The following is a 25,372-nucleotide window of genomic DNA, read 5'->3' on the forward strand; positions in this document are numbered from 1 at the left end:
GCACATATTCTCGTTGGTGAAGGAAGATCCTAAAACATTTTTTAAGTGATCTGTTTTTCTTACCATATATACCTTACTATCGTGTTTTGAGTTACATAAACCCTTCCTTTATTGCCATACTCTGCATTAATATGGAAAAAAATATTTATAACCCTTATCCAAAAATTAATTGCATTCCTTTCCTTTCCTTCCCTATCATTTCATTTCATTTCATTTCTTTCCTTTACCTTTTTCTCTTCCCTTCCCTTCCCTTTCCCTTCCTTTCCTTTTCTTTCCCTTTCTTTCTGTCATGAATTTGCCACGTTGTGTTTTTATGCAAATTCATGACATTGAAATATTATGGGAAGCCACGACCTCTGGTGGAATACCCAGTGTGTTCACTCAGTTTAACCCCAAACCGCTGGTTGACGTGTATAACCGTCATGATTCAGGGCCAGAGCACTGCTGGCTGACGGCATATACCGCACTCACCTTCCTACCACCCTTTGAACTCGCGACCATTTTCTATGATACCCACGGGGTAGGTAGGACCCCCAGGTACCTTGCGAGTGCATGGTTCAGCCTGTACATGGCAGTGGTAGCGTGAGGAGCCATGTCTTCTTTTTTGTCATCGTCTGATTCTGCTACACTGCATAAAGGGCTGAGTGCCTCATCTACCCCCACGAAAGTTCAGCCCTTAGTGCCAGAGAAAGGGCTAAGTGATAGTGCCATTGCTCATGCCTTGGATGACACAGTGTCCTCAAGGATACTTAGTGAGAGCACATCCTCTGAGAGAAGGAAGAGCTACCATGTGGAGAGCAACCTCTCTTGCCCTCCAACCCATAGCCACTCTCAGACACCAGACAAGGCTCTCAAACTCCTACAGGAGAAGAGAATGTCCTTCGACAGTGACGAGTTTGCTGAGTAGGAGGAGATAGATGACCCAGTACACCAGGCAGGTGAGCATGGAGCTGGCAATCATCAGTAAAATAACACCAAAGAGCCATCTCTCCTACATTCTCGCTGCCAGCTCACTGATGTCTTGCCCTACAACAGTCACCTACATCTCAGCCTAGCACCTCATGGGCTGATTCACCACAAGCGGGCCTTTCAGGAGTGGTATATCCCCCACAAGCCCCACGTGGTGATACTTGGCACCAAGCGTCTCCCCAGGGAAATCCCGTGTCAGGTAAGTCATCATCTGCTTACACCCTCACCTTCCACACCTCTCCCTCTCCTTCCCCCTCACCCCCTGGTTGTGGGCATGTATGTAGACGTGTATGAGTGTAGAAGAAATGTCCTGCACATGGCAGATGGCCGTCTCTACCACGTGTGGGTCAAGTCAATATCTTTGTGTGGGAAGATGGAGCCAGATTTGAGCCATCTGTGCCATTGTTCGACAAGGAGGGAACAGGTGTGGAGGAGAATGAGCTTCCCCCCAGGCCCTGGCCTATTAGCATTATAATCAGGGCTATTTTCACTACTGCTATTATGCAATACATAGTGGAGGAAATAAATTTCCACCAGGCCATGTGTGTGCAATGGCTGGACATGGCTGCCAGCGAGTGCACGCACATGCGTGACTGGATACCTGTGGAGGTGGGGGAGATGTTTGTGTGGCTAGCCCATACCATGTTGATGGCACAGGTAAGAAAACATGTGCTCAATGACCATTGGCCGGTTGATGAACTCGTGAGCACACCTGTCTTTGGCAAGGACATGGGCTGTGACACGTACCTGGCCACCCTAAAGTTCCTCAATTTCATTAGAAATTATGGGCCTGCACTGAACAACACGTTGTGGAAAATAAGACCAATCCTAACAATGATAAGAAGTCCTTTGCCAAGGTTTTTCGTTCGTTACAGAAAGTGGTACTTGACGAATCTCTGGTGTTATTCAGGGGCAGGCTGGCATTTAGTCAGTATGTGCCGTTGAAGTGTCACTGCTTTGGCCTCAAAATCTTTGTCCTTTGCAACTGCTAAACTGGGTATGTGCTGGATGTGACAGTTAATTCGGCAACAGATGTTGATATACCTAGTGATGATCCTCACAGTCTCTTGGCATCAGTTGTAAAAGTGCTCATGGAAAGGTATTTCAACACGCACCACATTTTGCATACCGATAATTAATATACTGCCCCGGCATTGACCAAGTATTTGCTTGACCATGGCACTGGGTCCTGTGGAACTGTCAGGGCAAATAGAAAAAAAAATTTTGTGTTCCCATCACATACTAAGAAAGGAGCCCTTCTGATCAAGAAATGAGGCAACATGTTAGCCCTTCTCTGGCATGACAAGAGACGAGTTAGCATGTTGTCTAGAGTACATAAGGATGTGTTTGTGGAAACTGGAAAAACAGACTACAGGACCAGGGAACCCGTGGTAAAGCATGATGCTGTCAATGATTATAGTATCAACATGCAGCTTGTTGATAAATTGGACATGCAAGTTATTGAGGGTGATTGCCTACTTAAGTCTTGCAGGTGGTACAAGAAGACATTTTTACACCTTGATATCACCATCCTGAACATTTTTGTACTGTTCAAGAAGCTCTTCAGGAAAGCTCTCTCTCTACGAGAGAGGTGACAGGTGCTAGGCCGGGGACAGCAGCTACAGCAGACAGGCTAAGCTGTGCCGAGTATTTCTGGCAGCACAGGCTGGTAGAGATTGGCCGTACCACAGCAGGTCGTCAGGCCTACAGGCAGTGCCACGTCTGTCACATGACCCAACGCCATCCTCCAGCACGAAAAGAGACCTCACACCAACGTGCAGAGTGCAAGGTCCCCATATACCCTAAATGTATTTCTGAGTATCATTCCGAGCGTGAATACTGAGCCAGTGTGTGGAGAAAGTGTAAATAGTGTACAGAAATGCACAAGTGTGTGTGTTTTTATAAATAAATGATATGCTGGATATTATAAGTGATTTATAGTAAGAGCTACAATATAAGTGTTTTATAAGTTCTAAAAGTTCAGTGCAATAAGTGTTACTGTTTAGTGGATATTAGTGAAAACATTATTGGAAATACCATGAGTCAGCCTACTTGTTACCTGAAAGAAAACCACGTGTGAGCAGGCCAGAAAGAAAATTACCTGCTTGGCTATAACAAAATTATTTCAATCGATAATCAGGAAAATTGTGCTGAATATGAGCATCAGTGTATTTGTGAGGTACAAATAATGTAAGTTATGTATAACATTTAAAAGATTTTCATGATGCCCCTGATTAGTTCAGATCAGTCTGAATTTTAGTACAATCAAAGACAAAATTCGTGTCGTGATTATTTGGTGAAAATATCTGCTGAAAGACTATAGTTTTGGAGCGGTCTGCTTTGTGTTGAACGATCGATTGGCAGCACTGACTTGAGTTGCCATTTGCTCCAGGTGACCAGCCTGTGGATGACAGCATATAATTTTTTTGGAAGTTACCGAAACTAATCTACATAATTATTAAATCTTTCTGACTCCTGTTTTTATTTAGTATTTATGAAGCATTTCTCATCTTTTATTATTATGGCAACATTCTCAACGTTACAATTTAGTTAGCTTAATAGGTGTTTGGAAGTCAGTTTTCCATCTTTATTAACTGTAAATTAGCTAATCAGGTTGATAATTATGACCTGGGACATTACTTACGTGTTGTGAAACAAAATTCGCTATAGTATTCGAAACATGAGAACGGAGTTATTCTATTATGATAATTAAGTTTTTTTTCTTTTAGAGTGGCTTGCAAACTGAATCCCACAGACGAGTTCGAACACATAAACCAGATGACAAAAGTCTATGCACAACTGTTCGTGTGCATCATTCTAGGTGCACGTTGTTTCTTATGGTGTAAGCACTGCTTGTGGGTGCTACTTCCATCGTTGTGATTACTTTCTGGTCCTATAGTGCTCTGGTAAGACAAGGACGACCTGAACGATGACGGTTCACCGTTATGCCTTCCTCCTGAAATCCTAATCCACCTTTTTATGGTTATGCTTATACCAGATTTTTGAGCTTTCTGTTCAGGATTCGTTTCCCGTAAATAAAGGAAGATCATGCCGCCTCTCATGTTCCTATTAGTTGGATGCATGTTGCTTGACCTCTCCATACCATGATACAGTAGGTCTGCTAGACGTTTTGTGGTAAGACGTAATATGAAGTGTCAGGTGATCATTGCCTAACCGTTGGCATTTCGTCTCTCATACGAAATTCGGAAATTCGGAGTCAGCAATTCTTGCGATTCGATGTTAAGGCTTCAGAATTTCATGGGATCATTCATACCGTCATCCCATCAGCAGCAAGATATGAAGCTTGAAGTTAGGCAAGCCAACAACGAACAAGTAACTGTGGTCGAGCTTTCATAATGTTTCAAGTGTTGCACTTAATTTTCGGACAAAACCGCGACACGACTTTTGTCTTTGACTGTACAAATAATTACCTCATACTCAACGATATTGCATGAAACAGCCACAGCATTTACTTGTCAAAGTGCAATTACCCGTAATCGCAATGACAGTTGCAATTATAAATGTCTTTGTAAAGGGAAGTTATTATAACTGATGGAAGAAGTGGCATAAGTTTACTGAGTGTGGTAGGGAAGGTATATGGAAGAGTTAGTATAGAGAAAGTAAAAGGGAGATCAGAAGTCCTAGTGAGTGATGAACAGGGTGGCTTTAGGAGTGGCAGAGGATGTGTGGATCAAATATTTGCAGTGAGACATACAGCAGAGAAGGCCTGTGAGAAGGACCATAAGGTGTTTATGGCATTCATGGATCTGGAAAAAGCATATGACAAAGTGGACAGAGAAGGATTGTGGAAAGTTTTGCGCATGTACGGTTTGTGGTAAGCTGCTAGGTGCCGTCAAGAGTTTTTATGATGGTAGGGAAGTATGTGTAAGGGTTAATGGGCATCTAAGTGAATGGTTTACGATTGGTGTGGGCGTGCGGCAAGGTTGTGTGATGTCCCCATGGTTGTTCAATATATATGTCACGGGGTTTTTATAATATTTCAGTAATTTTGATATAAATGGTTAAATATTATTTAAATTGATAATAATATTCAATAATATTGAAGAGCAGAGACAATGATTGTCTTGCTACATCAAGCAACGATTACTTTACGCTGGCTTGTGCACGATTCTCTAAGAACGAGAATTTATAAACTTTCTCAACAGTACACAGCAGAGACTAATTACTCACAATTGCTGAATTACTGTACTGTTAGCCTCTGGAGAAAGTTACATCACCCCTGACAATAAATAACTAATACTAATAATAATAACATCAGGTTCTTGCTGATGCATTAACTCCTGGCACAACGGATTTTAAGTTAATACAACAAGACTGGTCTAAGTACCAGTTATGAATAGTAAATGTTTATGCAAGCTAGGAGCTGTATGGAAAATAAGCTTAATTATGGAGAAATGAAACAAGATTTTTACTCTACATTAAGCTCAAGAAATAGAACTGTTAAATTTATTAATCACAAAAATAAATTTAACATTACATTTCAAATCAAATTAAATGAGACGCACTCGCTCACTCACACAGAAGCTAAATACTTACGCCTAGGAAAAACACCTTAACTAAGCTCTTAAAACTACAAAATACACAAAAGAAATACCAGTCGATGAATACTATGTATCACCACTAAGGTGGGAGTACTGGGATTAACTGTACTAATGGAGCTTGGGGTGCTAGCTGACCTCTCCACTTCTGAGCACAGACCCTTTCTCCGTCACAGCAAACACAAGACTGAATTCAAATACATTGAATGGGCAGGACGCAAGGCGTGGCTAACGGTTGAGGGAAGCAGAGGCAAACGATAAAGAAATAATTGTATCGCTCAGTAGCGCACTTAGTGACGTGCATTAAATCGGTCACTTTTTGAAAACGGTGACGAATTATTTGAAAAGTATACCCCGAAATGGAGAGAGAAACGGTTAACTGAGCGATACACAGTGAGTTTTCCACTAATAGTTCGTGGCTTCTCACAAAAAGGAAATGTCGCGAATTGATTCGTGACATTACGCCCCATGAAAATTAAATCTTTCTTCCTTCAGAAGAAAGATTTCAATATACATATATGTAAATCCTAACTCAGTCACACAAGATTCACACTGTGGTGTGTGTGCTATCCTGCTACAGGAGAAAATCGCAGTCGCCAGTGAGTGAAAAAACCTCGTATTTACGTTAATAGAAGCAAGCTTGAGGGAAAAACTCCGTGACGACGGTGAAAATCCTGTACTCAGGTCAAACTGAGCGAAAAGTCGCTACATTTACAGACAACTAATTGTTGTGTAGCGTGGTGTATGTAATACACAGTGTAGGTGTGACAGTTGTAGTGTAACTGTACCTACGTGTAAAATGACACAGTAAATAATATTATGGCGACGACGGAGGCAGAGGAGAAGAGGCGGCAGCGTGCGGCAGACGATCAGCTGGTCCGCACAGCAAAACTGCTACACCCATTGCTGAACCTGCAAAACCAATTGAGGTGGAGCATCAAAAGTGTCAATGGGACAAAATTTTATTATGTTACAATTACTCTCTGCCTAGCAGTCAGTGCTACGACGTACATTCGAGGTCGCCATTAATTATAGCACACGATTATGGTCGGCAAGTTGAGAATCCCTGTGCAAACTCGGGTCTTCCATAGCCTCGAACTGCACACGGGTCCTCAACCTGTGCCTCAACCTACAGTACTTATATTAATATCGGAGAGCTGAGAAACCTTGTGCAAACTTGGGTCTTCCATAGCCTCAAGTCGCCTCTGCAGAGTTCTCACTTCCCCCTTAACCTACAGTACTTATATTAGTATTGGGGAGCTGAGAATCCTTGTACAAACTTGGGTCTTCCATAGCCTCAAGTCGCCTCTGCGGAGTTCTCTCTCGAACTTCCCCCTTAACCTACAATACAATACTTATATTAGTACCGGGAAGCTGAGAATCCTTGTGCAAACTTGGGTCTTCCATAGCCTCAAGTCGCCTCTGCGGAGTTCTCACTTCCCCCTTAACCTACAATACAATACTTATATTAGTACCCGAAAGCTGAGAATCCTTGTGCAAACTTGGGTCTTCCATAGCCTCAAGTCGCCTTTCAACTTCCCCCTTAACCTACGGTACATATATTAGTACCGGGAAGCTGAGAATCCTTGTGCAAACTCGGGTCTTCCATAGCCTCGAGTCGCCTCTCAACTTCCCCCTTAACTTACGGTACATAATATGTATGTACAGGCCCTGGACATAATGTGTCCTGTCGGGCCAATGGGCGAGACGTCAGGTCTGCACCCACTTCACCACTACCCTATCTCTCAACTGACTCAGAGATTACAGGTGTAGTTACAAATGGCACAGGAAGGGCACGTCCCTGATTAGTGGTGATACTTTGGCACACACTGCAAGAACGGACAAAACTATCTATGTCCCGTCCCATCCCTGGCCAGAAAAAGTCAGCTCGGATACGGCCCTGGGTCTTCCTTTTGCCCATGTGACATCCTGAGGCTGAACAATGACCCCATGGTAACACTGCTAGGCGGTACTTGGCGGGAACGACAAACTGCAGTCGAACCTCGCCCTCGGGTGTTCGTGACTCACGGTAGAGCCGTCCTTGTTTACGAAGGAACTTGGCTCGACCTCCCCGTGAATACTTAATCACTCGACCCTTTTGTTTGTTCCGCACGGTAGCAAGTGTCGGGTCAGAATGTTGTTCTTGCACAACAAGTTGACTACACATCAGATCTTGCGGCGATTCAATGATCACTGGGGTGACACAGTCTGGAGCCTCAGTCATGGCTCGTGTTACCGCAGCAGCCGAAGTCTGAGTAGCGTCATCATCGGAGCAACTATCCTTGACTCCTTGAATATTGCCTACTATTAAGTCAAATAGAGGCTCTGGCATGACAACTGCAAGTGTCGTACCAGTATAAAATGGAGATGCCACCTGGATACATGCCTCAGGGAACAATCTCACTGATCCATCAATAAGGCTTGCATGGATCTGTCGACCTGTATACTGCTCAGGCCGAACTAGACTCTGCTTGACAGAGCAACCTGAGGAACCATTGTCTCTCAGGACCTTCACAGGAATGTCTCCCACGAACCCTTGCTGAACAAGGAAGGTACTGTCACCTGTGGGAGGGCCTGTGGAGGAAGCAGCTAACCACTCATGAGGCTGCTGAATTGATGTGGCAAACATTGTGCCTTGTGAATTATATTGGGAAGATGGAACATTGGCCATCTGTGGAGGGGGGTTCACTGTCACTGTGGGACTAGTGAACTGTGGGGAAGTACCCACACTGGTAGGGACGTGACCACCATGCTGCTGCTGAGGAATGAAGGCTGCATTCGCTTCCTGCCTCTTTTGAGCTGGTGGTGAAAAAGTTTGTCCCGACGTTCGATTGCGTGGCTGATACTGCTGCTGGTTAGGGTACTTGTTGTACCTCTTCCACTCAGGTTTCTGAGTGTTTTGCCCCTGGTCCTTCCACTGCGGTTTTGGACCTTGGCCATTATTCTGAGAACGGCCTTGGTGCTGGGATTCAGTCTGAGACGGCTTCCCAGACTTAGCAGTATCTTTTCTGCTCCAGGTGTTTTGCTTACGAGCTTGATACCCGTATGCAGTAAAGAATGCGTCAGCCTTCTCTGCCATTTGGCTGGCATCTTTCACCTGGCAGATCTTAAGCTGTGCTATGAGCTCAGCAGGCCACGACCTCTCTAGCTGTGTACGCAGCATAAGGTCAATTATCCCCTCACGCGTGGAAGGAGTTTCATCTTTTTCCATCCACTCATTTAAGTAAGCTGTGAGACGATCAAGGAACTGAACAGCTGTCTCCTTGTCTTGGAGACGAGCTCGCATGAACTGAACTTTGGCGTCGTCTACTGTGAGACCATACGCCTTAATGAGTGCAGCTTTCATCATCTCATATGTGAGATTGTCTCCACGAATTCTGTGGAGAATATCGAGGGCAGGGCCCTCAAATAAACTAAGAAACTGAAGCCGCTTAGCTGCCTCATCCAGTTGATATAAGTCTGCCATGTCCTCAAAACGAGCTATGTACGGCTCGATTCGCTCGCTTTCCTTGTATGAAGGAAGCTTGATGCGTGGGGTCGCCAGGACATGTGCAGGAAGAACGCTCGTGGAGCTTGGACCAACTGCACCAGACGTGTCTGAAGCCAAGGAATCTCGCTTGAGCTTCAGCACTTCAAGTTCATGTTCTCGTTCTTTGTCTCGTTGTTCACGCTCGTATTCGCGCTGTTCTCGCTCTTGTACTAGCTCGTGTTCGCGCTGTTGTCGCTCTTTTTCTAACTCGAGCTCGCGTTGTTTCTGCTCGTGTTCGCGCTGTTTCTCACGCTGCTCTTGTTCATATGCACGCTCTCTTTCACGTTCCTCACGCTGTTCTCGCTCGTATTCGCGCTGAATCCTACGCTCTTCACGAGCATCTTTCTCACGTTCTTGCTCGTAATTGAACCGTGAAAGAACGTAACTCTGTATTTTCTCTGGGTCTGTGAGACCCATATCTTTGGCTTCCTGTACAAATACAGCGGTAGCCATGGCGCTAATTTATTAAGCAACCCGAAATTGAGCACTGACTGCTTAGCGACGAATACTAATAAACACAAGTAAAGAATACAGACACAAGCTAGTGGTGACCAGTCTTATCTAGTTAACTGGCAAAAATAAATCAAAAATGTAAATGACTGGGAAGACTCAATAATAAACACAATGGGTACGGTGACTTCCCAGAAGCGAATAAAATCGTGTGGCGTTACCAAGAATAAACTAGAGTTAAGTACTCTATTGATTAATAAAGCAAAAATTCACTTGCTAAATTAACGGTAAACACCAGTAAACTTGTGCCTATAAACTTTAATGATAAATACCTAAATATGAATGAGTGAGCACTATCTCGTGAATAGCTTTAGAGCTAGGAGTTAATATCCTGGCGAGGTCGCCAATTGTCACGGGGTTTTTATAATATTTCAGTAATTTTGATATAAATGGTTAAATATTATTTAAATTGATAATAATATTCAATAATATTGAAGAGCAGAGACAATGATTGTCTTGCTACATCAAGCAACGATTACTTTACGCTGGCTTGTGCACGATTCTCTAAGAACGAGAATTTATAAACTTTCTCAACAGTACACAGCAGAGACTAATTACTCACAATTGCTGAATTACTGTACTGTTAGCCTCTGGAGAAAGTTACATCACCCCTGACAATAAATAACTAATAATAATAATAATAACATCAGGTTCTTGCTGATGCATTAACTCCTGGCACAACGGATTTTAAGTTAATACAACAAGACTGGTCTAAGTACCAGTTATGAATAGTAAATGTTTATGCAAGCTAGGAGCTGTATGGAAAATAAGCTTAATTATGGAGAAATGAAACAAGATTTTTACTCTACATTAAGCTCAAGAAATAGAACTGTTAAATTTATTAATCACAAAAATAAATTTAACATTACATTTCAAATCAAATTAAATGAGACGCACTCGCTCACTCACACAGAAGCTAAATACTTACGCCTAGGAAAAACACCTTAACTAAGCTCTTAAAACTACAAAATACACAAAAGAAATACCAGTCGATGAATACTATGTATCACCACTAAGGTGGGAGTACTGGGATTAACTGTACTAATGGAGCTTGGGGTGCTAGCTGACCTCTCCACTTCTGAGCACAGACCCTTTCTCCGTCACAGCAAACACAAGACTGAATTCAAATACATTGAATGGGCAGGACGCAAGGCGTGGCTAACGGTTGAGGGAAGCAGAGGCAAACGATAAGGAAATAATTGTATCGCTCAGTAGCGCACTTAGTGACGTGCATTAAATCGGTCACTTTTTGAAAACGGTGACGAATTATTTGAAAAGTATACCCCGAAATGGAGAGAGAAACGGTTAACTGAGCGATACACAGTGAGTTTTCCACTAATAGTTCGTGGCTTCTCACAAAAAGGAAATGTCGCGAATTGATTCGTGACAATATATATATATGGATGGGGTGATAAGAGAAGTAAAAACACGAGTAATAGATAGAGGGATGGCGTTGGTAATGAATTGTGACGGATGGAATATCTCAAATTTGTTGTGTGCTGATGATGCAGTACTGCTTGCAAGTATCGGACAAGAACTCGGTAGGCTAGTGCAGAGTTTTGCTAATGTCTGTGAGCGTCGTGCCTTGAGAGTAAATGTAGAAAAGAGTAAAGTGATGGTTATTGAGAGAGAAGGTGACTCCTACTACGATGTTACAGTGAATGGAGAGAGACTGGAATGGGTGAGAGAGTTCAAATACATGGGTATAGTGAAGAGAAGAGATGAGAGGAAAATGTCCAAGTTGAAAGTAGAGTGACACAAGGAAGAAAAGTAGCTGGTGCAATGAAGGCCTTGATAAGAAACAGAGGCTTGAGTGTTACAGCTGCACGAGGCTTACATGAGGGAGTGTTAGTGCCAACTTTAACATATGGATGTGAGATTATGGTGTGGCATGACAATGAAGAGTCAAGAGTAAAAGCAGTGGAGATGGGACTGCTGAGGAATGTATATAGAGTACAGAGGGTGGATAGAATGTGAAATAGAAATAATGTGATTCGTGAAACATGAGGAGTGAGTAAGTCGGTGGACACCAGAATCGAAGAAAGTGTACTGAGATGGTATGGTCATGCAGAGAGAATGGATAACAATAGATTGGTGAAAAAGATATATCTAAGTGAATTTGAAGGAGGGAGGAGGCGAGGTAGGCCAAGGAGAAGGTGGAGATATATGATGGATGAGTGCGTGAGGGAGAGAGGTTTGAAAGTCGGTGAGGTTAGGGACCTGACAAGAGATCGAGCTGGCTGAATGAATGTTGTAAAAAGAAGTGCATGATCAGGGTTGTGGCACCCCTTTTTATATGGCAGCATCTGGAATGACTCATTTGGATACATGTATGTGAAGCTACATATTGTGGTGAATGTTTTTGGTGTATCCGATAGAGCCAGGATTCGGAGGGCTTGAATGATGAGTGAATGGAAGCGTGGTCCATTGGATTGGGCAAATCTGGGCTGTCTGGTCATTGCTACTCCTCACCCTGCCCTAGGTTGGGAAAGGAGGTCTGGATGATGATGATGATGATGATGACGGAAGAAGTGAGTTCAGGACAATGAAGAGATATTTCCTTTCCCACACTCCTACGTGGCATAGTGGCACTATGAATCGGGCAGAAAACCCTTTAGGGACCACATGGACAGGGTGATGACTCATCCTTATGATGGTGAGTAAGGGAAAATCGAGGAACGAGTGGAATTTTCCACATTCCATCCAAGGACTCCTGGCAGTGTTACAATCACCACTCCAGTCAATGCTGCCAACACTAGTCAGCGAGGCCAAGGCCACAGCCAGTGGAGCGCGCTTGGATCCACCGTGACAAACGTGAAAAACCACACGTCTTCAATTCATCCTTACTCATCGACGGGACACCAAGAAATCTCGGGATACCTTCATTGGAAAGAGGAAGAGTTGATGAGTCTTATGAGTTTTTATTTGTTTCTCTAGCTATTATAGTTTGGCAGATATTAGGGTTTGAAGTAAGGGTATTTGTCCCAAAATCTTGGAAATCCCTGGTAAGGAGGAGTGAGCGACAGCCGGAAACCCCCGGCGGCTAAGGGTTAACCGTCCTTGTATGCACTTTGACTGAGATGGTTTTTCAAAACATTCATCATTGTTTCATAAGTGACTGTTCTTATGAAAGACATTAATGCTTCACTGAGTGAATTTATTATGTGTGCATATCGTTCGCCTTGCATCTGTTTACCATTGGGACAGTAAGCCACGTCCACTTCCAAAGAACATGCCTCTGTACCAGGCATGAGAACAGATTGTTTCAGTTCGAGGGGGGCACTAATAAAGGATAGTTGTGTTCCGCGGGGAGAATTCCCGGGGATTTGTACGTTCCAGAGCTGTGGGCTTTAACTCTGTGACGCCATGACTCGTCACTCACGTACTTAGTAGTTAGTGATGGACAGCCGAGAGAGAGAGATAGCCCTTCTCGATCTGTGGATCGTCAATGTTTCCTGTAGATCGCCCAACTCTCTGTCGGCAGCCCATGGAGTGTGAACGTAGCAACGGAGGAACAAACAGTAGGATCGTCGGAGATTAGTCCTTGTTTCTGCCGGAGTCTCAGCGACGACTTCAGTCTACAGCCCCGTGATTCCATATCTCCAATGAACAGTATTTTTTTCTGTTTTCTAGGCTGAAGAGTATCGGCTAGCTTTGACTGACTGACTGAGTGAATTTAATTTGCTTGAGATTCTGAATTTACTTGTCCTTTAAGATCCTTGTAGGAATTTATCTTGCTGTAAGTAATAAAGTTACAGTTTTTCTCTCTGAGCTCGATTAAATGTAATAAGCGTGTTTCATTTTTCCATATAGTTTACTTTCATTTACTTGCTTCCAGTTTGCTCGAACTTTCCTTGACAATCATGACTGGCAGTTAAACCAGTTCTTTCGTACTGATTCATAATAAATCCGCTGTGCCAGCCAGGAATTAGCATCAGCAAGAACATATTTATTATTATTATTATTATTATTATTATTATTATTATTATTATCGATTGTCAGGGGTACGCACACTTTCTCAGAGGCCAACACCATTAACAATTCAGCATTCGTGAGTGATTAGTCTCCGCTTTGTACTGTTGAGAAAGTTTGTGGAATTCTCATCTTGAAAGAATCGGCGACGTAAGCCAGAATAAAGTAAGACCATACTTTAGTTTCATAAGTCTATTCCTCTTGCAATAAGAGGCAACTTTCCTTTTCCTGCTATAAGTAGTGGATACATTCGAAACTGATATTGAAAATTCAGTATATTCTTTTTCCGACCTTGACAACTGACGACTTATTGGTAGTTTCTACATATTTCACTTCCCCCCCATGATACTTTCTATTTCTTTACCTTTCCTTCCCTTCCCTTCCCTTTCTTTGCCTTTCCTTTCCTCCCCTTCCTTTTCTTCCCTTTCCTTTCTTTTTCTTCCTTTCTCTTTCCTTCCTTTACCTTCCCTTCGCTTCCACTTCCTTCCTTTTTCTTCCCTTCCCTTCCTTTCTCATCCCTTTCCTTCCCTTCTCTTTCCTTTCTTTCCCTGCCCTTCCTTTCCCATCTCTTCCCTTTCCATTCCTTTCCTTCCCTGTCTTTCCCTTTCCTTTTCTTCCTTTTCTTTCTGTTTTCTTCCCTGCTCTTCCCTTTCCTTTTCTTCCCTTTCTTTCTCTTTTCTTCCCTTCCCTTCCTTTCTCTTTTCTTCCTTTTCCTTCCCTTCCCTTCCCTTTCCTTTTCCTTCCCTTCCCTTCCCTTTCCTTTCCTTCTTTTCTCTTGCATTTCCTTTCCTCCCCTTTTCTTCCCTTTCCTTTCCTCTTTTCCCTTCTCTTTCCTTTCCTTTCCTTCCCTTCCCATCTCTTCCCTTTCCTTTCCTTTCCTGCCCTTCCCTTCCCTGCGTTTCCTTTCTTCCTTTGCTTCCCTATCCTGCTTTTCATTATTGTACCTGCCCCATCCTTTCCATTCCCTTCCCATTTGTATCCTTTCCTCCCTTCCCTTTTCTTTCTTCTTTCCCTTTTCTTCCTTTTTCTTCCCTTCCATTCCCTTCCCTTTTCTCTCTTTTTCTTCCCTTCCCTTTTCTTCCGTTTCTTTCCTTCCCTTCCCTTCCCTACTGTACTTTTCCTTACTGTTCCTTTCCTTGCCCTTTCCATCCCTTCACTTTCCTTTCCTTTCCTTCTCTTCCCTTCTCCCTTTCCTTTCTTTTCCTCTCCTTCCCTTCCCTTTCCTTCCCCTCTTTTCCATATTATACCTAACCCTACCCTTCCCTTCCTTTCCCTCCCTTCCCTTCAATTTCGTCCCCTCCCGTCCCCTTCCTAATTCTTACCCTACTACATATCAAACAACAGCAATATCCACTCTTGCACAGAAGGCACTCTCTCCATCACAATCCACCCACTAGATTGAGCAGAGGAATGAGCAAAAGGTTGTGTCTGCACGTAGCCGAGTGGAAGGAGGAAGCAGATGACGACGTGAGACTGGAAGGAAGTGAATAGAGAGACAGAAAAACAGGATAAGGAAACGGAGGTAGTTTTATCTCCTATTGACAGCCACACACCAAAGCAAGGATCGCTTTTTTTAGAGGAAGTATTCGAGAAAAGGCCAGCACTGAATCCTTGAATCACTTGGCCAGGGAGGTGGGTAGAATTGGAAAGGTGAGAGAATGAAAGCAATGAAAAACTGATGAACACCAAATTGCAATCTACCATTCACCAACACAGTATGATATAAAACGAATCTTATAGGAATACGCCGATTCCTCTAATCCCTTGGTCAGGTAATACTGGTTGAATAAACAGGTAAAATTAGAAAATGAGATGATGTATATGAAACCAAATTTAAGATTTAATGTAGATTTGCAATATGGACGGCACATATGAGTAAGAACCAACGAGAGGAGATGGGGACGGTGAAGGTAAGAATGAGAGTTGAAAGTGTGGAGTATTGTTCTAAGACCAGCTTACACAGTATACTGACTTTCATGTCCCCAGGATACACCTTTTATTCCTTTATTGTAGCTATGTTATCGATGTATTACCATTAGGATTCCATGATATACTGTCCAGTAAGTAATTGTTTAAATGAACGAGTAATTCAGTAAACTATTAAATATCATAATCATAATGCTTTCGCTATTACTCTCTCTTCATACTGTTGAATGATTACTACACAGTCAACTATCAAACAGTAATTCGTAAGACATAGGACAAATATTCATTAGGGAAAAACAAGCATTGAGGATGACTAAACCCTATTTGACTGACCTGTGAAGCTGAGATTTATGAGGCGAGTAAGGTGTGTTTGAATCGCGGCTGCTGATTGGTCGCCGATTATTTAAATCTACACCTCTTCTTATTTTAAGACTTATATATTTATGTTTTTAATCTGCCTTCAATACAAGGAGCCATATTAAATATGGAATAATTTCCGGAGCTAAAGAGGTCAAAATTAGCTTTAAAAGTTTACCGGTATCGAAGGAAATTAACCTATCTATCTATTGCCAGAAGCCTCAATCCCGTTTGGGGTGGCCACAAACAAATCGCCTCCAAGTCGCCCTGTCCCCCGCCATTTCACTGCCCTGCTCCCAACTCACACCCCCCTCTCTCATATACCTCTCCACCCCATCCCTCCATCTCATCCTCGGCCTCCCCCTCCCTCTTCCCCCCTCCACCTCACTCACATACACTCTCTTCGTCAGTCTTTCACCCTCCATCCTCTCCACATGGCCAAACCACCTCAGTGTGTTCCTCATAACGCTTCCTATCACATCCACATCCACACCACAACGCTCCTTTATATCCTCATTCGTCAGCCTGTCTCTCCACGTGACTCCACAGGCTCCTCTTATATAACTCATTTCCACTGCTCTCGCTCTTGACTTGTGTCCTTCCAACAATGTCCAAGCTTCACTTCCGTACGTTAGAGTTGGTATCACAATACTGTCATGTAGTAACTTTTTCACTTCCATGCTCACTTCCCTGTTTCTTATCACTGCTTTCAAAGAACCAGCAACCTTTCTTCCCTGCTGTACCCTTTCATGCACTTCACCCTCCAAACCTCCATCCTTACTCATCACACTACCGAAGTACTTAAACGTACTCACATTTTCCAATTCCTCACCATCCAACCTCGCTGTACATTCACTAACTTCACCTCTCTCAAAGACCATCACTTTACTTTTCCCTACATTCACCTTTAGATTCCGTTTCTTACACACTCTCTCAAACTCATCCACCAAGCCTTGCAGCTCCCCTTCGTCTTCACTCAACAACACAGTATCATCTGCAAACAAGAGTACAGGGAGTTTCCAAACACTATCCTCTCTCACCAGGGCCACTCCAACATCCACTACCCTACCTTGTACCTCTTTTGTTACCCCATCCATGTACAGATTGAACAACCATGGAGACATGACACATCCCTGTTTCAAACCAACTTTCAAAGAGAAAAATTCACTTAGTTCACCATCCACACGCACCGCAGCCTTCGCACCATCGTACATACTCTTCACAGCATTCAACAACTTCCCATCTACTCCATATATTCTTAACACTTTCCACAATCCTTGTCTATCCACCCTGTCATATGCTTTCTCCAAATCCATGAAAGTCGCATACAACTTCTTTCCCTTCTCTAGAAACTTTTCCACTAAAGATCTGAGAATGAATATCTGATCTACACAACCTCTTCCCTTCCTAAAGCCTCCCTGTTCTTCTCCAACTAATTTCTCTGTTCTTTCTCTAACTCTGTCTATAAGTATCCTACCATACACTTTTCCTATTATACTAAGAAGACAAATGCCCCTATGATTACCACACACTTCTTTTTCCCCTTTTCCTTTGTGCAAGGGAATGATTATACCTGACTTCCAATCCTCCGGGACTCTACCTTCCTCCCAGGCCAATCTGCACATCTTCCACATCCATTCTACTACTATCTCTCCCCCATGCTTCAGCATTTCACCACACACTCCATCAATTCCTGGGGCTTTCCCCGATTTAACTTTCTTCATTGCTTCCACTACTGAAATTAAACTTGATTATAAAGTTTTATAAAACAATAAGTGATGTTTGATGTAAATTATCCACCCACGGCGTACTGCCACGTCCACATGTTGCACTGCATGCACCCGCAGTGTACACCTACGTCCGCATGTTGCACTATAATATCCACTCACGGTGTACACCTACGTCTGCATGTTGCACTACAATACATGAATGCATTAACTTCAGTGACATCATCGGTGGCCAATCAGCAGCCGCGTATCAAACACACCCTACTTGCCTCATACATCTCAGCTGCACAGGTCAATCAAATAGACTATAGTGGGTGAAGTCGTTGTGAACTGCTCTCTCCGTGTGTGTGTGTGTGTGTGTGTGTGTGTGTGTGTGTGTGTGTGTGTGTGTGTGTTGGAGTCAGTCGGTTGGGTGGGTGAGTGGATAAGGCTGGAGTGGTGGGTGTGGTAGTTCGGTCATCGCCATGATGAGTAGGTGCATTGCATGATGGCTGGTAAGGGTGGGGTGGGTTGGTTGGGAGAGATTTGTGGAGTGGCTTGGGGTGGGATGTAGGGGAAGATGGGTTGGTGTGTTGATGCATGGGGTGGGCTGGGTGGGTGAGTGGCTGGATCGGTGGGTGGTCGGGGAGGGGCCGGTGAGTTATGTTTGGATGGGATGAGTTTGGTGGTTGAGTGGGGTACGAATGGATGGGTGGGATGGAGATGAATGGGGTTGGGTAAGAAGGGTGGTTGTGCATGCTGATGGGCGGGTGGGTCAGTGGGAGGAGTGGGTGGCTGGGATGGTTGAGTTCCAGGAGTGGGGTGTGTGGGCAGGGTGGGTGAGTGTTCAGGGAGAGGTTGGTGTGTATGGTGGGAGGGTTGTGTGGGTGAATGTGATGGATGGCATTGTTGGGTGAGCAGGGTGGGTGAAATTCGTGGGTGTGCAGGGTGGGTGGCCAGGGTTGGTGGTCAAGATGGGCTGCCAGAATGTGTGAGCAGAGTGGGTTGCCTGGGTGAGTGGGCATGGTGGGTTGCCAGGGCGGTTGAAAAAATTGTGCTGCCGGGGTGCTCTGGGTGGGTGGTTGAGTTGGTGGGTTGGGTGGCTGGATGGGTAGGTGAGTGAGTGGTAGGATGTGTTTAGGATGGGTAGGTGAGTGAGTGGCTGGATGGATTTAGGGTGGGTAGGCGAGTGAGTTGCTGGGTGGGTTTGGGATGGGTAGGTGAGTGAATGGCTGGATGGGTTACGGTGGGTAGGCAAGTGAGTGGCTGGATGGGTTTAGGGTGGGTAGGTGTGTGAGTGGCTGGATGGGTTTAGGGTGGGTAGGCGAGTGAGCGGCTGGGTGGGTTTAGGATGGGTAGGTGAGTGGGTGGCTGGATGGGTTTAGGATGGGTAGGCGAGTGAGTGGCTGGATGGGTTTAGGGTGGGTAGGCGAGTGAGTGGATGTGTTGGGTGGCACTGTTGGGTGAGCGTTGTAGGTTAGCAGGGTGGATGGCCTGGATCGGTGGGCGGCCCAGGTGGTTGGGCAAGGTGCGTGGCCGGGGTGGGGTCATTGTGTTTTGCTGGATGGCTGAGTGGGTAGGTGGATGAGTTGGTAGGTGGATATGTTGCTCCCAAGATGACAAGGCAGGAGAAGGACTTGTGTGGCTAGTAATCATATAACTTGTCACTGTTACCTGGATTTTTGCACATCGTTTAGAAGTCACTGGATAAATATTTGGGTATCAAACTCTACACATTGGGATCACTGTATTGAAATCTGCTAAAACTTCAAAGTAATTACTTCTCATGAAACTTAAGGTGGATCAATACACGTAAAAATACACCTAATAGTAGGGTAAATGAAAGTAACATTACGTGCATCGAGACGTGAAGGTCAGAGCAACTTCAGATTTCCGATGCATCCACCTAATGAATCAGTGGTTTGTTGGGGTAAGGAGGAAGGGTTGGGGGGTGGACGCGCGCGATCACCTGTCATTTAGTGGTAGACTATTGGCATTTTTCCCTCTCCTTTTATTAGTTTTCACGACTGTAGTACAGTACACACACAGCATGGGGATCCAGCACTCCCTTCAGGTAGACAGCGCCTCATCAGGGTCATAGCAAGGTCCATCCGACGGTAGGGTGTGGGAATGGGGTTTTGCACTATGGCTGCTAGGTGATAAGTTTTGGGGGCTCAGATATTTTTTTCGCAGTATTATGAAAGAGTTTCCTACCTATTATTAGCATCAAATTTGTGAGAACATTATATACTAGATTCCTGCATATTTCAGTCCTACAAAAGCCTGAAAGTATTTATTTACGCTGAAACCCGCAATATATATAACAGAGAATGTTACTAGACTATTGTTGGCATTCCACAATAATCTTAAAATGATCAGTAAAACAGGCTACTGTCATCCTGGTTCATTATCACAGTTATGAAGAAGGCCACATTTATCAGGTTACTGACTTGCCTGAACTTTGATGTCATTGGTTTTGCTTTGCCGTATTTACCTATCATTACATCATTACTTGTGTTTAAGGGCTTATAATACAATTGAGATTTTCGTTATATTATATTGAGTTTATTTTGTGCGTGAGAGAGAGAGAGAGAGAGAGAGAGAGAGAGAGAGAGAGAGAGAGAGAGAGAGAGAGAGAGAGAGAGAGAGAGAGAGAGAGAGAGAGAGAGAGATTTAAATATAGAGTTTGATGATGATCATGATCATGTTGATAACGATGATGATGATCATGATCATAATGATAATAATGATGATCATCATCATGATCATGCTGATAATGATGATGATAACAATGTAGTTCATGACATGATCATGATAATGACGATGATGATAATGTTTTTGACATGATTGATAATGATGAGGAGGAGGAGCAGGAGCAGGAGGAGAATGATGATGATGATGATGATGATGACGGTGATGATGATGATCTTGACAGCGATGAAAATATTGATGATAATAATGATCTCGGGAATGATTAAAATATTGATGGTGATGATAATGATGTTGATGAAGATATGTTGTTTTACACGATGATGATGATGGTGATGATGATGATGATCATGATCATGATGATAAAAATATTGATGATAATGACGGTGATGATGAGTAATGAAAATACTGTGGAATGTGATGATGGTGATTGTTATGATGAGAGTAACAGTGATAAAAGTATTGATGATGATGATGATGATATACTGACGTATCTCAGTTTTTTCATTTAAAGTTGATAGGTTGAATTAGTCAGACAAAAAGTTTAGCTCTGAGAGTGTCAATAAGCAAAAGGTCAAGGATCATGTTGGCAGAGTGAGCTTTGACATTTGTTGGAGAGAGAGAGAGAGAGAGAGAGGGTGTACTTCATTCCCTAGGCCTGTTATCAGCTTTCAGTCGCATACATAACAGAGAATCACTAAAACTTAACCATAACCACACACACAGACACAGACACAGACACACACACACACACACACACACACACACACACACACAGTGAAACTTTTAAATCGTGGTTAACGAGTAAGTTGTGTGATGGCATTTGATGGGATTAGGCTGTTCATTGGTGTGTGTGTGTGTGTGTGTGTGTGTGTGTGTGTGTGTGTGTGTGTGTGTGTGTGTGTGTGTGTGTGTGTGTGTGTTTTACAGGTCATTCCACCGATAAATATTGTAGTGTTAGCTATTGACAGGTACTGATTTGGTTGGATAGATTAGATTAGGTCAACTTCATTATTATTGCACGAACAACTGTACAAATTCAAGCCCTAATTACAAATCATGCATTGGCTAGGTTAGTTAGGTGAGGTGAGGTTAGGATGGGTTTAGATTAGGTGAAGTTAGGCTGACGTTCGGCTAGAAATTGGGTTAGGCAACGGGAGGGAATGGAAAGAATGGTTAGGTTAGGATAGGTTAGCTTGGTTCAGGTAGGTTAAATGAGGTTAAGTTTGAGCAGGTTTACGTTAGCCTGCATTGAGCTAAGTTAGATTAGGTTAGGCTAAGTTAGGCTACTCATTGCCACGGCACAAACTGCTCAACAAACAGACGGTCTAGTCACAAATACCTGCCAGCGAGGTTTACACACACTGGATTACGTTATACGGAAGGGTAAATGTTGATCCCGTGTGAGTGTGTGTTTATGTGTGTGTGTGTGTGTGTGTGTGTGTGAGAGAGAGAGAGAGAGAGAGAGAGAGAGAGAGAGGAGGAGGAGGAGGAGGAGGAAAGACCTATCGGTAAAAGAAGAGGGGGAGGGGAAGGAAGGGAGAAGGGCACAAGAAAATAAAAAAAAAACAAGAGAAAAAAAGAAGAGAAAAAAGAGAAAATAGGGTGAGTAGAAAGGAAATACAAGAGTAAGAAGAGGAGGATACGAGGGGGAGGAGGGAAGGAAAAGGCAGAGAAAGAGAGGCCTGGAGGGAATGGTAGGATTTTTATTTTGGTTAGAAGTTATAAGAGGGTGGAGGTAGGGAGGATGAAAGGGATAGAGGAAAGGAAAGAGACGGAGGTGAAGGGAGGGTAGAGGTATATTAAGAAGGAAAACGAAGACAAAGGACGAGGCGAAGGGGAAAGGAAGGGAGAAGGTGGAGAGGAAGGGGGGAGAGGGAGGGGAGACGTGAGAGGGAAAAAGAAAGGGCGAAAGAAGAAGTGAGAAAAAAAAAGAGAGAGGAGAATAGATGGAAAAAGGGAGGAGAGAAGAAAGAAAAAGAAGAGCAAGAAGAGGAGAAAGGAAGAAGAAAAGATAAAGAGAAAAAGGAAAGAGGCGAGGGCGGAAGAGTGGGAGGGGCAGAGGGGAAGGGAGTAAATGAGTTGGAGAGAAGGAGGAGTGAGAATAGGGAAGAGAGGAAGAAAACAAAGATAGGGGAGGGAAGGGAAGAGAGGAGAGGACAGAGAAGAGGGAAGAGGGACCGGGAAGACTGCCAGTGGAATGGGAAGTTAGGAGATGATAAGGAAATGGGGTAAGATTGGTGAAAAGAGAGAGAGAGAGAGAGAGAGAGAGAGAGAGAGAGAGAGAGAGAGAGAGAGAGAGAGGTCAGAGGCAGAAAAGAAGAAGAATTAAGGCAGAGAAACATACCAAAACTCTCTCAGCTTAGGAATATAGAACCCCATGAACGGGCTTCACGGCTGATGTACAGACTTGCATGAGGGAGGAGGGGTTAAAGCTCTTGTTCCCTTCAGGCAGTGGAGGCTTTGTGTAATATACTCTGCTTCACTTAAGATGATTATATTTTGCTTTAGGACACACACACACACACACACACACACACACACACACACACACACACACACACACACAATCTTACATTCCCGCTTATGATGAAGGATTTTATTAAGAACTAACCAAAGTCAAAGGATTAAATATTTTTGAGCTGAGGATAGCCTATCCCTACGACCAAAATTTGATGGATTAACTGACTGATGTGTGTGTGTGTGTGTGTGTGTGTGTGTGTGTGTGTGTGTGTGTGAGAGAGAGAGAGAGAGAGAGAGAGAGAGAGAGAGAGAGAGAGACCACATAGGTTAATCAGTGGTGGAAAAGTGTTCGGGATGGGGCGGGTTAAATCCCTACACTCCTTCTTTCCAATGATTTTTATTCCATTACTGCTACAGTCAGACCATTTTATGTTACTCAGAATTTCAAGTGGCCAAGGGATTAATCATGGCTATAACTAGTAATGACGGGATTAATTAAGGCTTTATCTAGTAGTGAAGAGATTAATTAAGGCTATATCTAGTAATGAAGGGTTTAATTATAACCTCATCTTGTAGTGAAGGGATTAATTAAGGCTTTATCTAGTAGTGAAGGGATTAATCAAGTCTATGATTATCAGTACTGAAAGAATTAATTAAGGCTTTATCTAATAGGGAAGGGATTAAACAAGCTTTTATCTAGTAGTGATGGAATTAAATTAAGGCTTTATTTAGCAGCGAAGGGATTAATTTTGGTTTATTCTTGTGGTACAAGGATTAATTAAGGCTTTTTGAAGCACTGAAGGGATTAATTAAGTAAGGCTTTATCTAATCGACAGAAAGGATTAATCAAGACTATATCTAATTCTTGTATTATAATTAAACATGGAGAAATATTTTTTCCCCTGGCTCAAAAAATTAGCGGGAGTGAATAAGAAGAGAGTGGATGAGGAACTTCGAAGGAATTTAAGTGTAAATTGGAGGGAATGTAAGAAAATATTCTGGAAAGAGGAAAGAGGGTTAGACAGGGTGATAAAGAAGGTAGTATGGGTGTGAAAGATAAAAATAACAGATTAAAATTAGAGAAGGGAGAAAAAGTAAGTACATTGAGGGAACGCTTTAAGGAATTGTTAAACATGGAGAATGAAAGAAATGCGACTAAAAGTGGCTGGGGAATGGCTGGGAAAAGGAGGGAGATAAGAATGTAGGAAGAGATCAGCAGGATGGAAGTAGTAGAAGCAATGAAGAAAGTCATAATAGGGAAAGCTTCAGGAATTGATGGAGTGTGTGGTGATTGTGAAATGTTGAGGCATGGAAGAGCTGTAGTAGTAAAATGGATATGGAAGAGGTGCAGATTGGCCCAGGAGGTATAATTATTCCTCTCTACTGAGGAAAAAGGGAAAAAAGAAGTTTGTGGTAATCATAGGGGCATATGTATGCTTAGTGTAATGGGAAAAGTATATGACAGGATAATTATCGACAGAGTTAGGAGAATAACAGAGGAATTAGTTGAACAACAGGGAGGTTTCAGGAAGGAAAAAGGTCGTGTAGATGAGATATTCATCATAAGGTCTTTGATGGAAAAGGTTTTAGAGAAGGGAGAGAGGTTGTATGCGACCTCCATGGATTTGGAGAAAACATAACAGAGTGGATAGACAAGATATGCGGAAATATGAAGAATATGTAGAATAAATGGGAAGCTGCTGAATGCCCTGCAGAGCATTTGTGAGGATGTTAAGGCTGCAGTGCGTGTGCATGGTGATCTGAGTAATTTTTTCGATCTGAATGTTGGACTGAAACTGGGATGTTTTCATGTCTTCATGGTTGTTCAATCTGGATGAGGATGGTGTTAAAACAGAGATACAAGATAGGGCAGTGACGCTAATGAGAGAGGGCAGTGCTTTGAAATTTCCTTTTCTTTCAATTTCTTTTCTGGATCCGAATCTGGGCATAGGCTTCACAGCCAGCTCCCAAGGCCCAGTAGTCCTCCTACATACCATACATTTCCATGTCTCACCACTTCAGCACTAACACCCACCGTCCATATTGAATACAAGCTAGAGCTGTCTTATACAGGACTGGTGTAATGGTATTAACGGGGGTAATTTCACATGTCAGCGGGTCTTATGATAGATCAGTAACGTCTACTTTTATGAAATTCATATCTTAAAACTGTTCCCTGCCCCAGCAGGGATTCGAACCTGGGTCCATTAGGACTTCAGGCCACCTCTCTACCATTTCAGACACCGCCTTCCCCAGATGATACTGTACTGTTCACTGAAGATGAAGGGGAACTGCAAAGCTTGTGTGTAAGAAATGGAATCTAAGGGTGAATGTTGGGAAGAGTGAAGTTGTGGTTTTCGAGAGAAATGAAGTCACTGAAAGTATAGTGAGGTTGATGATGAGGAAATGGAAAATGTGAGTGCATTTAAGTACTTGGGTAACGTGATGAGTGAGGATGGATGATTATAGGATGAAATGCTTGACAGAGTGCAGCAGGGCAGAGAGGTTGCCGGTTCTTAGAAAGCAGTGATAAGAAATAAGGAAATGAGCATGGAAGTAAACAAGTCGCTGCATGATAGTATTGTGATGCCAGGTCTAACATATAGAAGGGAAGCTTGGGCCTTGTTGAAAGGACAGAAGTCTAGAGCGTGAGCAGTGGAAATGAGTTATTT

The sequence above is a fragment of the Coenobita brevimanus genome, chromosome 19, assembly GCF_032717465.1.
Source record: "Coenobita brevimanus isolate Jiangsu-jjx chromosome 19, ASM3271746v2, whole genome shotgun sequence".
Lineage (NCBI taxonomy): Eukaryota > Metazoa > Arthropoda > Malacostraca > Decapoda > Coenobitidae > Coenobita > Coenobita brevimanus.